The 18,397-nt window shown below is 47.3% G+C and overlaps 1 protein-coding gene and 1 non-coding gene across 13 annotated transcripts in view; one reads left to right on the top strand and one right to left on the bottom strand.

The window, feature by feature from the left end:
* REEP1 (receptor accessory protein 1) overlaps positions 1 to 18,397 on the top strand; it is a 136,862-nt gene that overhangs the window by 23,867 nt on the left and 94,598 nt on the right. The window lies entirely within an intron of this gene.
* LOC138990046 (small nucleolar RNA SNORA68) lies at positions 9,209 to 9,347 on the bottom strand. Its single transcript, XR_011466220.1, has one exon. It is a non-coding gene; the product is annotated as a small nucleolar RNA SNORA68 (small nucleolar RNA).

Here is an 18,397-nt window from a genome sequence, read left to right as displayed (position 1 = left end):
CAATGGAGTATTACTCAGCCATTGAAAAGAATACATTTGAATCAGTTCTAATGAGGTGGATGAAACTGGAGCCTATTATACAGAGTGAAGTAAGCCAGAAAGAAAAACACCAATACAGTATGCTGCTAAATCGCTTCAGTCGTGTCCGACTCTGTGTGACCCCATAGACGGCAGCCCACCAGGCTCCCCCATCCCTGGGATTCTCCAGGCAAAAACACTGGAGTGGGTTGCCATTTCCTTCTCCAATGCATGAAAGTGAAAAGTGAAAAGTGAAAGTGAAGTCGTTCAGTCATGTCTGACTCTTAGCGACCCCATGGACTGCAGCCTACCAGGCTCCTCCGTCCATGGCATTTTCCAGGCGAGAGTACTGGAGTGGGGTGCCATTGCCTTCTCCATACTAACACATATATATGAAATTTAGAAAGATGGTAACAATAACCCTGTATATGAGACAGCAAAAGAGACACTGATGTATAGAACAGTCTTTTGGACTCTGTGGGAGAGGGAGAGGGTGGGATGATTTGGGAGAATGGCATTGAAATATGTATAATATCATATATGAAATGAGTCGCCAGTCCACGTTCCATGCATGATACTGGATGCTTGGGGCTGGTGCACTGGGATGACCCAGAGGGATGGTATGGGGAGGGAGGAGGGTTCAGGATGGGGAACACATGTATACCTGTGGCAGATTCATTTTGATATATGGCAAAATCAATACAATATTGTAAAGTTAAATAAAATAAAATTTAAAAAATAAAATAAAAAACAAGAAAGTTTGACTCAAAGGAAAGTCTTCTTCACGTTTAGGGTAGAAATCGTACTCTGGGTCCAAGAAGGTGATGGTATGTCTGTATATATCTTTGGAGTACAAACTCTGTATCTTTCTCCCATTTAAAAAAATGTATTCACTTTTCACTGCACTGGGTCTTGGTTGCTGCCCTGGGCTTTCTCTAGTTGTGGCGAGTTGGGGCTATTCTCTGGTTGCGGTGCATGGGCTCTCATTGTGGTGGCTTCTCTTGTTGCAGAGCATCAGTTTGCGAGTTTGGGCCAAGTAGTTGTGGTGCATGGGCTAAGTTGCCCTGTAGTGTGTGGAATCCTTCTGGACCAGGGGTTGAACTTGTATCCCTTGCACTGGCAGGTGGATGCTCAACCACTGGACCACTGGGGAAGTCCATCCCCATCTGGCCAAAAAGCAACCATCAGGCATTGTACAGCTTCTGTGTGCCTGCTTCTGTGATGGGCTTGAGGAGGTGGTGGTAGATAAGACAGAAATGACCTTTATCCTCCATGAATGTTTAGTTTTGTGGGAAATATTGACCAAGAGGAACAGTTCTTGACTTGCTGCTTTAATAGCTTTTCATTCAGGTGACACGGTAGAGACAAGACTGGGGAATCAATGCTGGAAGCCAGGTTTGTGCTGGATGACCACTTGACTCAAGAGTGAACCAATTCTGTTTTCCCTCTCTTGGGAAAGTGAGAAGTGAGATTCAGAGATAGCCAGTTGCCATGGACTGAATTGTGTTTTCCTCCAATTTATATAGGGGCTTCCTAGGTGATTCAGGGGTAAAGAACCTGCCTGCCAATGCAGGAGAGGCAGATTCGATCTCTGGGTCAGGAAGATCCCCTGGAGGAGGGATCCACTGCAGTATTCTTGCCTGGGAAATCCCATGAACCAGCGGAGCCTGGTGGATTACAGCCCAGGGATCACAAGAGAGTCAGACGCGACTGAGCATGCAGGCACGAATTTATATATTGAAGCCCTAACGTCCAATGAGAAGGTATTATATTTGGAGGTGGGGCCTTTGGGAAGTAATTAGGTTTATTTATTTATTAATAATTTTATTTATTTAGTTTTGGCTGTTCTGGGTCTTGTTACTGTACACACTTTTCTCTAGTTTCGGTATCAGGGTTTCTTACTTTGGCAGTTTCTCTTGTTACTGAGCTGGGCTCTAGCGGGTGTGGGCTTCAGTAGTGTGGCTCCCAGACTCTAGAGCACAGGCTCAATAGTTGTGGCACATGAGCTCAGTTGCTCCATATCATATGCGATCTTCCCAGACCAGAGATTGAACCTGCATCTCCTGTATTGGCAGGTGGATTCTTTACCACTGAGCCACCAAGGAAGCCCGGTAATTAGGTTCAGGTGAGGTCACAAGGATGCACCCCCATGATGGGATTAGTGCTGTTGTAAGAAGAGATGCCAGAGAGCTCCCACATTACCCCCTGTCTCTGTGATAGGAGGACACAGAAAGAAAGCTGGCCATCTGTCAGTCCTCACCAGATCCGAGCCATGCCAGCACTCTCATCTTGGACTTTGAACCTCCAGAACTGTGGGAGAATAAATTTCTGTGATTTAAGCCTTCAGTCTGTAGTACGTCGTTATGGTGGCCTGAGCTAAAACACCAATTATTCAAGAGGCAGGAGTCGTAATAAGTAAGCATGAGGAGGTGTGCAGGCTGTGTTCTGCCATAAAGAGCATGTGGAAGATGGGTTAGCAGAGAAGCAAGAGTGACAGAGATCATTAGAGCACAGAGGTGTGAGAAACCCTGCCTGCTTTCCTAGGCTCTCCAGTCCCCGGTTCCGGACACTCCCAGAGCCCAGCTGCCCTGGGGTTCTGACTTTACCCCAGTGTCCTCCCCACAGATTGCCTTTGTGGCTTATGCCAGCTTGGTCAGTTTCTGTTACTTACAACCAAATGACTCTCTTCCAAGACCCTCCCATTTTACAGAGGAGGACAATAAGAGCCCAGAGGCTGACTAGTCCAGGGCTCCATTAGTGAGTGACAGAGTCTGGGCTGCAGTTCTGGTCCTCAGACCAGCTCTCTGCAGTCCTGCCCTTCTGGGCTAGCAGGGTGAACTTGTTAAGCAGACCTGGGAGGCTCTGAGACCCCGAGGAGAAATGCTGTTATTCTCTCACTGCCAGCAGTTTAAAACATGATCTGTGTTGGGTCATCCTTGAAAGTGCCTTCCTAACATCACATGTGTTTTCCCCCCTTTTTCTGTAATCCTGTCCAATTGACAGCAGGGCTGTCACCAATCACTTTTTTTTTTTTTTTTTTGGCCTTTGAATCTTGCATCTAAAAGATTCTTAGCAGCGTGCACTTGGCTGACAACAGAGGTCTCCCCAGTCCTTCCTGCCTTCTCTGCATTTGTCTGCCTTTTGTTCTCGTAATCGGATACATGTTTCTATCAAGAACAGGTGATTTTCTCCGAGCTATATGATAGGGAACACCTGACACCCATACCCCATTTGGTTTCTATATTTATGTTAAGCTATGTTTTAAAAATGAGCTCATCGTTAGTTGGAAGACATGTAAAAATAGAAAGGAAAAAATATTACTGTTTCCACCTTCCCACCAGGACTGCTGATAACATCATAGAGAATCTTTCTGGTCCTTTTCTGCTTGTGAAGTTAATTTGCAAAAATATGCAGTTGTACTTATACATAGTAACAACTTTGTATTCTACTTTTCACCTGAAGATAATGCTCTAAAGAGTTTTGTGCCCTTTCAGACATTTTGTAAATATCACTTTTAAGGGCTGTTATCCATTCTAGTAAATTGAGCACAATTAAGTGTATAGTAAATCCTTTTTGGCATGTGCTAAGTCACTTCAGTTGTGTCTGACTCTTTACAACCCCATGGACTGTAGCTCACCAGGCTCCCCTGTCCATGGGATTCTCCAGGCAAGAATACTGAAGTGGGTTGCCGTGCCCGTCGCCGTGCCCTCCTCCAAGGGATCTTCCCCACCCAGGGATGGGACCTGTGTATCCTGCATTGGCAAGTGGGTTCTCTACCACTAGTGCCACCTGGGGAGCGTGAATGACAATAAATAAATGTATGAATGTGAAAGCCACGCTCATGTTGAGACATCCCATTTGTTTCTGACTTTGTGCATGTGTGTGGCTATAGGGAATGGTATTGTTGGCCTTTGTTTTTCAGATGTTTTCCTTATGCTGATGGAATTAGGGATAAATAGGTGTGAGTCTTTGAAAAGCTTTTGATGCGTGGCATCAAATGGATTTCATCCACAGAGCACTGATTCCCCTGTTCCCAGTAGAGTGAGCGACCCTGTCAGAATTTCCTGTATGGTTCTCTGCCCAAGACTGAGTGAGAACAAATAGCTGTTTCTATCAGCGTTCTTTGAGGTCTGTCCGGAGAACTCCCAGCCGCCTGTTTGTAGATCGCATGACCCCTAGCAAGAGGGAGGGACATACATTTTGTTCTTTCATTTGATAAAGTTAAAGTAACTGTTTGTCTCCAGCATGTGGAAAAACGTTGCCAGTGTGATGCTGTAGATTGTTTTACATGAAAAGCCATCAGTCTTTTTTTTTTTTTTGGATGAGTGGATAAAGACTACCTAACAATGTAAGCCAATTGGAAGTATTTTATTATGATCACACTTTTTGAAGCAAAAGTAGGAAAATGGGAAACTAGATTATCTTTACTCAACTGTTTTTGTATATTCTGCATTTCAGGAAGAGAGGCCTAGTGTTTTTTTGATGAGGGTGGGTGGGAAAAGTCTCACAGAAGAGGTGGGACTTGATTTAGAGTAGGAGCTGAGCACAGGGAGCATCACGAGGACCGTGTGAGAACTCCCGTGGTGGCTGGGTTTGGCTGGATCGGCCAGACTGCACACCTGTGTGTGTGTGTGCGTGTGTGTGTGTGTATGCTTGGTCATATCCAACTCTTTTGTGACCCCCTGGACTGTAGCCCACCAGGCTCCTCTGTCCATGGAATTTTCCAGGCAAGAATACTGGAGTGGGTTGTTATTTCCTCCTCCAGGGGATCTTCCCGACCCAAGGATTGAACCTGGGTCTCCCACATTGCAGGTGGATTCTTTAGAGTCTGAGCCACCAGGGAAGCCCCTGAACAAGGGCGGATGCCTTGTTTCCATGGAAGGAAATAGGGCAGTGATCTTCAAACTGTGCTCCGGGGCCAGCAGTAGCACCACCTGGGATCTTGCTAGAAAGGCAGGCTTGGGCCCTATGTTAGACCTACAGACTCAGACACTCTGGAGGTGGCCCAGCAATCTGTGCTTTAACAAGCCCACTGAGGAATTCTGATGTACCTCACATTTAAGAGCCCCTGACATAAGGAAATGGGGTTCGAGGGGAAGTATATGATCCAAGAGGAAATACTGACAGGCTGTTGGAGAATGGAGGAAGTGGTGGAAGCTAGGGAGAGGGGTGGTGTGGCTGGTGTGGACACTGGCCTTGCCCGATCTGTGCACCCAGGAGTGTAAGGAGTGTGCTGCCCAGGCAGTTTTGGCGGTGTCTCAGTAAAACTCTTTGGTTGCAAGTAACAGAGTCCTTGGACTGCAAGGAGATCAATGCAGTCAATCCTAAAGGAAATCAGTCCTGAATATTCATTGGAAGGACTGATGCTAAAGCTGAAGGTCCAATACTTTGGCCAGCTGATGTGAAGAACTGACTTATTGGAAAAGACCCTGATGCTGGGAAAGATTAAAGGCAGGAGGAGAGGGGGACGACAGAGGATGAGATGGTTGGGTGGCATCACTGACTCGATGTACATGAGTTTGAGCAAGCTCCAGGAGAGACTGCAGGTGTGCTGCAGCCCATGAGGTCTCAAAGAGTTGGATATGACTGAGCAACTTCTGATCAGCTTCAGCAAGAGAGGATGTTTGTGGGAAGGATGTTGGGGTGGCTCCCAGAGTATGAAAGGACAGAGTCCACCTGGACTTCAGGAAGGACTGAAACCAGGAGCTGGGCATGGTGAGAACCCAGAGAGTGTATGAGCTTAAAATAAAAAAGAGACTCAACTCTGTCCTTATACAGTATGTCTGTCTGTCTCTTTTAGCATGAAATATTGTGTTTGCTTCTCTGTACTCCCTTCTTTCTGTCTCTGCAGACATCCTTTTTTGCTTTGGTGACCATTTGGTTGGACATGGCCATTCTCTGTGTGTGTGTGTGTGCTCAGTTGTGTCCGACTCTTTGCGCCCCCAGGGACTGTAGCTTGCCAGGCTCCTTTGTCCATGAGGTTCTCCAGGCAAGAATACAGGAGTGAGTTGCCATTTCCTTCTCCAAGGAATCTTCCTGACCCAGGGATTGAATCCGTGTATCTTTTGCTTCTCCTGCATTGGCAGGTGGATTCTTTACCACTGTGCCTACAGTCCTCATTTTCAATAACCTGCAGATCTCTCAGCTCTAATTCTAAATTCCTGGGGGGAAAAATTGGAGAGGTCCAGCTGGGGGCCGACAGTGCCTGAATCAGCTTTGGCTGGAGGCAGGGTCCTCTGTTCATGCCTGGGGATAGGGATGGGGGATGCGGAGGGTGGGTGGTCCTTGTAAGAGAGGTGAATGGGCAGCATGGCTGTGCCACAGTGTCTGTTCCTCAGTGCAGTGTTTTCATGGTTACTAGTGTGATCCACTAGTATGGGGAAATGGTTTTTGTTTTCATTCATAATGAACTTCTTAACAGCGCACTCTTGCAACACAGCAGGGCCCCTTTAAGGGTTTGTGCGCACTAATTATTAGAAACCCTATTGTTGGTGGAGTTGGAAGGAGGGGATGGGAGGGGAGGAGGGGATGGGAGGGGAGGAGCTTGTTGGTGCAGAGGGACTGACACGGTGATTCTTTTCCTTTTGAGGGCAGGATGATAGCTTTTAAAGCTGCTCTCCATAAGAGTCTGTGATTACAAATAAAACAACGGAGTCTGGGCATCTCAGCCTGAAGGACGAGAGTGGAGGAATTGCGGTGGCTTGTGTGTTCCTTCTTCTTGAGCACAGTAGACGCACCTTCACCTGATTGGTGCTGTGGTGTGTTTGGGTCCATGCGTCTTTCTTTCCTATGAAATCTGGGACTAAGTTGCTAATGGTTTTACAAGAATTGTTCCTTTGTTTTATTTGAATATTTCTAACTTCTGGGAGACCATAGGGCATATGTGTGAATGGATCTCTACCCACTTTCCAAAGAGGGAAAACTCCAACTCACTGGTTTCCTTTACTGTTTTGGTTGTAAACTGCTTCTCTAACCTTCTCTCTGCCCCGAGTCATTCATTCATTCATGCATGCATTCACTCATTCCTTCACTCATTCGTTCATACCTTCTGTGTGCCAAGCACTGTGTAAAGAGATAAACTTCGTCTTACTTCACGTTTGTTTTATTTATTTTAATTTTTGGCCACGCCCTTCAGCATGTGGAATCATAGTTCCCCACCAGAGTTTGAACCCACATCCCCTGCATTAGAAGTGGGGGAGGGTCTTAACCATTGGACCTCCAGGGAAGTCCCCTAGAGTTTGTCCTGCTTCGTACTTTCAATCACCCTCCCTGGCACTTCCTTTTTAGTTTTCCCTCCTCCTCTCAGCCTTTGGAAGGACCCCCCTGGCAGAAGATACCCTGGAAAATGACAGCTCCCCCCAGTCCATGCCCAGCTGGCCTGATCCCAACTCCCCTGAGCCCCTTGTAGCCCCAAACCCAGGATGCTCTCACATCATTGAGGATTTGCTCATGTTTTCTCCCTTCCTGAAGTGTCCCTTTCTTCCTCCTGAATCTACCAAGCTCCTGCTCATCATTCAACATCTCCTGGAGCATCCCCTGCTAATTTAGCAGCCCAGCCTCAGCTCACAGAGCGCGGCTGTGGGTGTGATGATCTGACTGTCATTTAGCTAGACTTGAACTTGGTGATGCCTAGGACTGTCCCACTCATCTTTAGATCCTGACTGATGGATAAAGGATCGAATGCTACTCTGGGCAACAGGATGGGGGAGAAAAGGAAAGGATAAAGGAGATAAAGTCACTCATAATTCCACTATAGAAATGCATTCTGGGGGGATCCTTAAGGCTATTTGAACACAAAAATTTTGTGTGGTTGGAGTTACTATGTATCTTGCTTTCCCATTAACATTAATATATTAATATATCCTTGTGTCCACAATATTTATAAACGGAATTTTAGTGACCTTTTAAAATTGTACAGTCAATTCCTTTTTTTAAATTGTTGGACAGCTGTATTATTTTCAGTTTCTTTTGTAATAAAAAGCCATGGGATGTGTTTGTGCCTTAATCTTTGTTTACCTCTGATGATTTCTTTTGGGTAGGTTCCCAGGAGTACAATTGCTAGGTCAGAGGGTAGCAAAGCTATAAAGATTTGAGCGATAAGAGCAACTTGCCTCCCAGAAAGATCATACCAATCTCTCCTCCCATCTGCAGTTCTGGATGATTGGGTTTGTAAATTCTTTAAAAAAAAAAATGGAGGTGAAAAAAAAATAAGAAGCACTGATATCCTCTTTTTTAAAATTTTTAATTGAAGGATAATTGGTTTACAATGTTGTGTTGGTTTCTGGCATACATCAACATGAATCAGCCTGATATCCTCTTAACTGGCTATGACTTCCATCTGGAGGGAGCTTTCCAGGTGGCGCTAGAGGTAAAGAATCCACCTGCCAATGCAAGAGACATAGGAGATGCAAGTTTGATCCCTGCAACGGGAAGATCCCCTGGAGAAGGAAATGGCAACCAGCTCCAATATTCTTGCCTGGAAAATCTGTCTGGAGGAAGTGGCAGCTTTTCCTGTTTTTGGAGCCCCTGTGTGGAGACAGGCTTGTTGCCTTGCAGTCCAGGGCTGGGAGCTTGGCCCTCAGTGACAAGGGCCAGGGCTCTCAGCATAGCTGCCCCTTCCATGACCCCAGAGAGACTCTGTAGCTTTCCGAAGTAGGGAGGGAAAGAAGCTGCTTGCTGACCTGTGGGCAGGGGGCTTCAGACAGCAATGCATTGGCTGAACATCCATCACTGAGGGACTCAAGCTTCAGGAAGCCCATCTGGCTTTATAAAATCTACCAGACATTAAAGGAAAATGGAGTGAGGGTGAAGCATTTGTTGCCGTCATGGTGCAGAGAGGTCGCTACTGTGCATTCATCTGCCTGGGGCTTCCTGGCCACTTAAGCCCAGGAGCAAACAAAGATGGGTTCCCAAGAGGTCATTCATTTCCAGACAGGAAATTGGACCTGCCTGGAAGCTGAACTTGCACCCTCTTGCACATATACATCTGTTGAAATATTAAGTATACTCTGCATTAAGCAATGAAGGGTACACAAGAGATGTAGTTTCAATCCCTAGGTTGGGAAGATCCCATGGAGGAGGAAACGGCAACCCACTCCAGTATCCTGGCCTGAAAAATCCCATGGACAGAGAAGCTGGGCAGGCTACAGTCCACAGGGTCTTAAAAAGTTAGACACAATTGAGTGACTAAGCACACAGAACCTGCAAATTCACTTTGAGGGGTACAATTGTAGCCCCCCAAAGGCGATAAGATCCACTTGCTGTTGGCACCCCTGTTTAAACCGTGGTATTGCTTATTTTTGCTGATATACTTCTGGAATTGGTGCCATTTTGAGGACACTTAAAAAATCAAGTGAACCCTAATCAAGTTTTTATTTTCCAGCTGAGGAGGATCTCACATAGATTATGTTTTTTAAATTGACATTATTTTGTCACCTAGTAAACTGAAAAAAATTACTTAAAACGTTTAATATGAATGGGCTTCCCAGGTAGTGCTGCTGCTGCTTCTGCTAAGTCGCTTCAGTCATGTCCGACTCTGTGCGACCCCATAGATGGCAGCCCACCAGGCTCCCCCGTCCCTGGGATTCTCCAGGCAAGAGCACTGGAGTGGGTTGGCATTTCCTCTCCAACGCATGAAAGTGAAAAGTGAAAGTGAAGTCGTTCAGTCATGCCCGACTCTTTGCGACCCCATGGACTGCAGCCTACCAGGCTCCTCTGCCCATGGGATTTTCCAGGCAAGAGTACTGGAATGGGGTGCCATCGCCTTCTCCAGGTAGCGCTAGTGGTTAATAACCCATCTGCCAATGCAGGAGATGTAAGATGAGGGTTCAATCCCTGGGTGGGGAAGATCTCCTGGAGGAGGAAATGGCAACCCAATCCAGTATTGTTGCCTGGAGAATTCCATGGACAGAGCAGCCTGATGGGCTACAGTCCATAGGGTCGCCAAGAGTCAGACACAACACACAGCACAAATTGAAAAAATTAATTAAAACATTTAATATGAACAAAATGGGAGATGGAAAGCTAACATCTGGTGAGTATTAAAACTTTTGTTTTAATACTCTGGTCCCTTTAAAATTCTCATTTCATTGAATCCTTACAGTGGGAACTGTTTTTTTTCTTATTTTTGTAGATGAGGGAACTGAAACTTAGAGAATTTAAATAACATTCAAAATCATGAAGTCAGTAAGTGGTAGAGATGAAATGCCTTTCTCGGTATTTAGGGGGTGGTTCTTCTCCTGGCTCTGGCAGGAAGTGGACTAAAGGGGGGGTGGTGGGTAAGCTAGCTGCCGTGACCTGGTCCTGGGAGGGACAGGGCTGTGTGCCCCTAGGAGAAAGCCTGCTGTGGTTTCTGCTGAGGATCTGCTCTGAGAGGAGCTTAGAGGCACTTCAAAGGGAACCAGATGGAGAAGTTGGACAGCTCCCAGCTTCTCTGGCCTTAGACCCTCACTGTGGGTGCCTGTGTTTAGTTGGGGTGATCTGAATCCTTATGCAAACATACACTCTCGGTGGGTACTGCTGTACTGATTTCCAGCTCTCTCAGCTCAGGAACTGGAGCCTCACCTTTTGGTACCATCATAATGAGTTTGTCGGTAGTACTGCGGTGTGAATGGCTTTATGCACACGGGTGCATAATCCACCCTCAGGAGGCCTCGGTCAGCTCCAGGGGACGTGAGTTCAGGTTGGAGAGGAGAAGGTCAAGGGGATCTGAGTTTTTAGGCATTAGTTGTCAGAGGCTGTGTCTTAGTCAAGTCTTCACCCCCACCACTGCTCCCTTTTCTCCCGCATGAACCAGGAGAGAGAAAACCAACTGGATGATTTAGCATCATCCAAAAAGGGGAATTTGGGGCTTCCCTGGTGGTCCGGTGGTTAAGATTGCACTTCCACTGCAGGCGGTGGGACGCACAGGTTAGATCCTTGGTTGGGGAACTAAGATCCCACATGTTGAGTGGTGCGGCCAACAAGGAAAGAAAATATGAATTCTGCTAATTCCTAAATCAGCAGAGTTTAAACTATTACTGGTACACATCCCTCCCCAAGGCTGCCCTGGTGGCTCAGTGGTAAAGAATCTGCTGGCCAGGGCAGAAGATGTGGGTTCGATCCTGGGTCAGAAAGGTCCTCTGGAGAAAGAAATGGCAACCCACTTCAGTATTCTTGCCTGGGAAATCCTATGGACAGAGGAACCTTGAGTTTAAACTATTCCTCAAACTTAACAACAAGAAACCAAAGCTTGCCCTAAGATTCAAACTCTGTAAATAATGGAAATAGGGGAAGAAATAAAGTAAAAAAAAAATTTTTTTTTAATTAAAAAAAAACAAAAACAAAACAAAAAGGGGAATTCATTGTAAAGAGTTAGGGAGTTGCAGTTGGACTCCATGGGGTCCTAGAAACTGGGCTGGAAGCTATTGGGAAGCCTTCTGTTCTCACTTCCTCCCCCTCCCCAAGACCCTGCTCTCACATCTCAGCTTCATTTTCTGTGTATATGTGTGTGTGTGTGTTCACTGTTCTCTTTCTGACTCTGTCTCTCCAGGCTTCTACTTTTCATGTGCGTGCATGCTAAGTTGCTTCAATCATGTCTGACTCTTTGTGACTCCATGGACTGTAGCCCACCAGGCTCCTCTGTCCATAAGATTTTCCAGGCAAGAATTCTGAAGTGGGTTGCCATTTCTTTCTCCAGGGGACCTTCCCGACCCAGGGATTGAACCCACATCTCCTGCTCTGGCCTGCAGATTCTTCACCACTGAGCCACTAGGGAAGCCCTGAGGAGGATGTGTACCAGTATTTTATTGGTATACCAGTATTAGAAGGACATATTTAGTATAACAATTTGTTTTAACTACTGTTATTGCTGGATGGTGGGATTCTGGGGGATTTTTATTTTATTCTTTTTTTAAGGGTCTTAGTTCCCTGACCTGGAATCAAATCTGTGTGCCCTGCAGTGGAAGCATGGTCTTAACCACTGGACCACCAGGTCCAGGTCTTGTCCTTTTCTGTCTTAAAATTTTTTTCTACAATAAGCATAAACAAGTAACATAGACAGGTTAGGTTTATGTTAAGAGTAAGTAAGTTAAACCCAGTAGTCGAGTTTCACTAGGCCAGTAGGTAATGAGTGGCTTGTAGAAGATGAACAATAGGTGATCTCTGCCCTCAAGGAATTTATGGCCTGACAGGGAGGGTGATATAAGCACATATAAATCAAGCTGAAAGGAAGCTATGTTAAATGCTAATAGATTATTACAAAGCGTGTAAAAGCCATTTACACTTCTAAGAAGTTCAGGGAAGGGCCTCATGAAAAGAGTAGCCCTGGATCTGAGTGTAGAATAGGGGTTCTCAGCCAGGGGCTCTTTGGCCCCCAGAGGACATTTGCCAGTCTCTAGAGGCATTTAAAAAAATTTCATGTATTTATTTAGCTGTACCAGGTCTTAGTTGCAGCATGTGGGATCTGGTTCCCTGGCCAGGGATTGAACCTGGGCCCCCTACATTGGGAGTGCAGAGTCTTAGCTACTGGAACCACCTGGGAAGTCCTTCTAGAGGCATTTTTTCTCTTTTTAATTTAAATTTATTTATTTTTAATTGGAGGATAATTACCTTACAGTATTATGTTGGTTTCTGCCATACGTCAACATGAATCAGCCATAGGGATACGTATGTCCGCCCCCCCCAGCCCCCCGCCCTTGAACTTCTCTCCCTCCTGGAGGCATTTTTGATCTTCACAGATGGGATGGAGGGAATGCTACTGGCATTCCCTAGCATGGTAGGGAATGCTACTACCAGCAACCCTGGTGGAGAGACCAGGGTTGCTGCTGAACATCCTTCAATGCTCAGGACAGCTCCCTCCCTGACCAGCAAATAATTTCCTGGCTCCAGATGTCAAGGCTTCTAATCCAGTCCATGGGATTTTGGCAGACAGAGCTGGGAAAGAACCTTCCAGGCAAAGAGAATGATGGCAGGGCACAGTGGCAAAAACACATGATGTGTGCCCAGGAATTAGCGGAGGGCACGTGAGGCTGGTGGGGTGGGCCCAGCTGGCTGGTGGGGCCCTCAGTACCAAAGCAAACAATTGGATGTGTTCTGTGGTCAGTCGGGAGCTGTGGAAGTTTTGTGTTTTTATTTATTTGGCCATGTGGGTTCTTAATTGTGGTGTGGTGGGAGGTCTTTGTTGCAGCATGCAGGATTTTTTAGTTGTGGCGTGCAAACTCCTAGCTGTGGCACGTGGGATCTAGTTCCTGGACCATGGATCAGACCCAGGTCCCCTGCATTGGGAGGGTGGAGTGTTAGCCACTGGGCCACCAGGGAAGTCATACCGTGGAAGATTTTGGAACAGTGGAATCGCTCCATCAAGAAGGGTATCATTTCTGCTCACCGCAGCTTTGCCTCATTGCTGGCTCATCTGCACACCCATGCTCAATCACACCCGTATGTTCCTGTTTTCCACCTCAGGCTGTCCATTCTTTGTTTTGTACGCTTCCGAAGGAAAGCTGTGTCAGCATTCTGCTTTGCTGACCCGTGATTCCCATCTACTGGTGACAAAGGGATACAGCAAAAACATGATCCCCCTTTGGACCGCTCTATTTCCTGCTGCAGTTTCCCAAGAATCTACCCTGGCGAGGGGTGACTGTCCACATCTGTGCAGATGGCCTCGGAGCAGCTTTGTTTGTTTGCTCATCACCACTGTTTGGGTGTTTGCTGACATCCTCATGCTCTCTCAGGATGCAGCGTGGGGTGGGGGGTGGTGCCCAGGGGACAGGTCACACTCAGCAGTGTCCACACGGGGCAGGCAGAGGCCAGGACTGGAGCTGGGTCAGATTGCAGTCATCAGATGAAAGAACGCTGAGGCAGGGGAAGGAGTGCCCCAGAACTCAACAGGGTTCTGCCCCCACCTGTTCACTGCTGATTTGTCAGCAGAGCAGTGCTGGACACTTGCTGGACCGGGTCAGTACAATAGGTACCAGGTCAGTAGATCAGTGATTTCTTTTTTTTCTTAATATTTATTTATTTGGCTTTGCTGGGTCTTAGTTGGGGCACTTGAGATCTTTGGTTGCTGTATGTGAACTGTTAGTTGTGGCATGTGGGATCTAGTTCCCTGAGCAGGGATTGAACCCAGGCCCCCTGCATTGGGAGCTCAGTGTCTTAGCCACTGGACCACCAGGGAAGTCCCAGTTGGTCAGTGATTTCTGAATGAAAGGGTGAGGAGAGGTTCAGGGAGGGATGGTGTGATGGCTCAAGATCACACTGCCAGTTGGGATCAGAGCTGAGCCTAGATCCATGGTTCCTGACCCTCAACTGGGAGCCCTTCTCCTGTGCTGCACCCCGTTCAGTGCATAGGGACCCAGAGATGTCACCCTAGGCCCTGACTGATACAGATCTTCCCGAAGACCAGGCCCCTATACCCAGCACTCTGTGCTCCAGTCCCCTCCTGTTGAAGTCCACTGCTAACCAACTAACTAATCCACCCTAAAAAGCAACTTGCCTTCTCTACCTGCAAACGAGCCACAGAACCACACCATACTACACCACAGGCTGTGGTTCCTTTAGTTATCCCTCCCAGGATAGCATACCCCCAGGGGCACCTCCAGGGCTGGTGCCTTGTTGTTTTTTAGTTGCTCAGTCGTGTCCAATTCTTTGTGACCCCGTGGGCTGTAGCCCGCTAGGCTCCTCTGTCCATGGGGTTTCCCAGGCAAGAATACTGGAGTGGGTTGCCATTTCCTCCTCCAGGGAATCTAACCCACCTAGTGATTGAACCCACATCTATTGCATTGGCAGGCAGGTTCTTTACCACTGAGCCCCCTGGGAAGCTAGCCCAGGCTTAATTCTTCACAGACCAGTCAGGGCTGGGGTTTGAGGAAAGATCCTATCAATGCTGAAGTTTGGGCTAAACTATACCATTCATGGCTTCCCAAGTGGCTCAGTGGTAAAGAGTCCGTCTGCCAACGCAGGAGACGTGGGTTCAATACCTGGGTTGGGAAGATTCCCTGAAGTAGAAAGTGGTGACCTACTCCAATATTCTTGCTTGGGATATCCCATGGACAGAAGAGCCTGACAGGCTATGGTCCATGGGGTTGCAAAGAGTTGGACACAACTGAGCACATGAGCATGTGTACCATTCACAGTAAAACCTTCTTGGTCAAATGCACACAGGGAGAGGAAGTAGTGTGAACTTGTCCATCATTTTCTCTGTTTTGGGATGGAGGCAGGGTGAATACAGGTGTCTCTGACACTACCAGAACCTTCTTGGAAGAAGCATTTCCCTGATGTCACGCAGCCAGAAGGAAGCAATGAATCAGGGTGGGATGCTTTTAAGAGTCCACTGAGACAGCAGCACTCCTCCCTGTGCTCTGAAAACCATGCTCATTGGAGGTTAGTGTCCACTAACCCCAGGAAGGGGCTTGCAGGCAGTGCCACCCCTGGTCTCCCAGCCACAAAGCATCCCTAGGTCTTATAGGCACAAGGGCTGGACTCAGCCCCACCCAGGGCTGTTCAGGTATAACTCCCACGGTGGCTCCTGCTTCACCCTGCTGTTAGTGGGACACCATGGTCCTTTGCTCACAGCCTCCACCATAGGGAAATAATGTCACAGGTGTGTGCAGCATTTCTTTTCAATGTATTTTCTTGTTGTAGTTGCTCAGTTGTGTCTGACTCTTTGCGACCCCATGGACTGTAGCATGCCAGGCTTCCCTGTCCTTCTCAATCTCCCAGAGTTTGTCCACTGAGTTGATGATGCCATCTAATCATCTCATCCTCTGTCGCCCCCTTCTTCTCCTGTCATCAGCCTTTCCCAATATCAGGGTCTTTTCCAGTGAGTTGGCTCTTCACATCAGGTGGCCAAAGTATTGGAGCTTCAGCATCACTATTTTCTTGTATATCATCCCATTTGACAGGACTACTGGCTCTGGTGGGGACACCCCATTGTGTAGAGGACATAAACCCAGTGAGTCTCCTGGGTGCTTGTCCAAGGACCGTCACCCAGTGAGTGGTGCAGCACAGACCGGCTCTGTGGACAGCGAAACCTCCGGGCATCATGAAGATGAGAGGAGATGGAATGGGTGGTTTACAGTGCGGTGCTGGCGCAGAGCAGGCAGTGGGTCTGCCTGCGAGAAGGGCATGCTGCACACACTCCCTGGGGAAGGTCCCGAGGTTGGGGGGGTAGACTCCCAATCAGTGGGAGGTTCTCTCAAGCTTTTGTTTGATTTCAGCAGAACCCAAGTTGTGTTACAGTTTGAAAGAGCCTTGGGAAGTGGGCTTATGTATTAGATAGGCTCATTTTAGATAAAACCAGCCTTCACGATGACTTACCAAGATTTCCTCAGCAGAGCCTGAGGAATATCATAATATTTTACCGATTTTGTGCTGTCAAAAAAAGTTGGGACATCCATTTAGCACCGAGGCTTTGAAATCTCACATTCTAGTTTCAGTCCTGACATGGACTCGCTGTGTGATCTGCAGTTCAGTTCAGCCCCTCAGTCATGTCTGACTCTTTGTGACCCCATTGACTGCAGCACATCAGGCTTCCCTGTCTATCACCAATTCCTGGAGCTTCTCAAACTTGTGTCCATTGAATTGATGATGCCATCCAACCATCTCATCCTCTGTGTGACCTTAGCCTGATTATTTAACTTCTCTGATGGACATCTTCAGCCTGGGAAATGTAGATTAGAATCATGCCTACTTCTAGAGTGGTTGTACCTGCAAATGCATGTAGGGCGCTTGGGGCTGTGCTCAGTAATCAGCGCCGCTTATTATGGGATGTTAACCTCCCCCCACCCCGAAATGTAAAGTGTTTCAGCTTGCTGTTGGTTCCCAGGATAGCAGGCCATCCCTCACCAGGACTTCCCTTTCTGTCCACCCTGTCTTCATGGCCATCTGGAGCTCACAACAAATGGAAAGAAAGCATACTGTTTTCATTCTGAATTGACTAAATTTCTTATATCACCCTCCTCTAATCCAACTCTTTGTGTTCTGTGTTGGAATTGTTTTGTCCTTGGTGACCTAGTTTTATCCATTCTTTTCAGATCTGCAAAAGCAAATGGAACAGATGTTACAAAGCACTTCTCATTCTGTGTAGTTGAGAGGAATATCTTTGCTAAATGAAGCAAACTATTTGATGTATTTCAGCTTCTTAACTACTAAGCATCATTCTACCTCATCTTTTTTTTTTAATAATTTTATTTATTTATTTTTGGCTGTGCTGGGTCTTCGTTGCTGCATGGGCTTTTCCTTAGCTGCAGTGAGCAGGGGCTACTCTCCTATTGTGATGCACAGGCTTCTCACTGCGGTGGCTTCTCTTGTTGCAGAGCATGGGCTCTAGGGCCATGGGCTTCAGTAGTTGTGGCTCTTGGGCTCTAGAGCACAGGCTTCAGTGATTGTGGTGCACGGGGCTTAGTTGCCATGGCATGTGGGATCTTCCCAGACGAGGGACAGAACCTGTGTCCCCTGCATTGGCAGGCAGATTCTTTACCACTGAGCCACCAAGGAAGCCCCTCCCCCTGCCTCCTCCCCCAACCCCCACCCCTCATTTAAAAAAAACTTTTTTCCTTTTTGGCCGAGTGGCTTACAGGATCGCAGTTCCCTGACCAGGGATCAAACTCAGACCATGGCAGTGAAAACCCGGAATCCTAACCAGTAGCCAATAGGGAACTCCCTCCTCCACACCTTTTAGAGCACTACCAAGGATTACCTTTCCAAGCGACAAAATGTTGTTACCCAAACCAGGGCCTTGCCTTTCTCTCTCAGGGTCCGTCTGCTCCTGATGGCTGCACCCCAGGAGTTGTAAGCAACCAGCACAGCTGGGAGGCTGGCATGCGCTGATCTCTCAGGGGAGCCGTGGGCTTCCTTGCATCACCTGAAGCACAGGTGTTCTTGATGATGGATTGGCCAGCTCAGGAGCCCAGTTCACAATGCCCAGCCAGATCAGTTCTGTAGCAGTCATTAGCTGCGCTTTTTCCATAACTGTCCCTTGTAATTAACAACTCCCTGACGATCGAGACATGTGCTGGAGAACCTCCTCTCAAAATTGAAATTTCACTCACTAAAGAAAACCTGGCTGTTTTCCACTCTGCTTTTTCTTTTCTTGGGCTTTTGTGTTCTCATCAGGGAGGCATTCTGGGCACTGGCCAGACAGCCCTGCTGCAGACAATCTCTGTTCTTCCATGAGCAGGTAAGTCAGGCCTGGATGTGATTAGCCTTTCTCTAGCTCCTCCCACTTTGGGTGAGGTGACAGTGATTTTGGTGGCTGCCCAAGCCTTCCTGCAGACAAGCCCAGGGGCCTGGAATCGTAATAGTTTCTTATGTGTCACACAATAACCAAGTCACCTCCAGATCTTTTCTGGAGGAAATCAAGATGTATATATATATATAGATGATGGATTGGCCAGCTCAGGAG

This window comes from Bos mutus, chromosome 11, assembly GCF_027580195.1.
Source record: "Bos mutus isolate GX-2022 chromosome 11, NWIPB_WYAK_1.1, whole genome shotgun sequence".
NCBI classification, from domain to species: domain Eukaryota; kingdom Metazoa; phylum Chordata; class Mammalia; order Artiodactyla; family Bovidae; genus Bos; species Bos mutus.
Note: the sequence above shows the minus strand (reverse complement) of the source record. Positions and strands in the feature narration are given on the sequence as shown.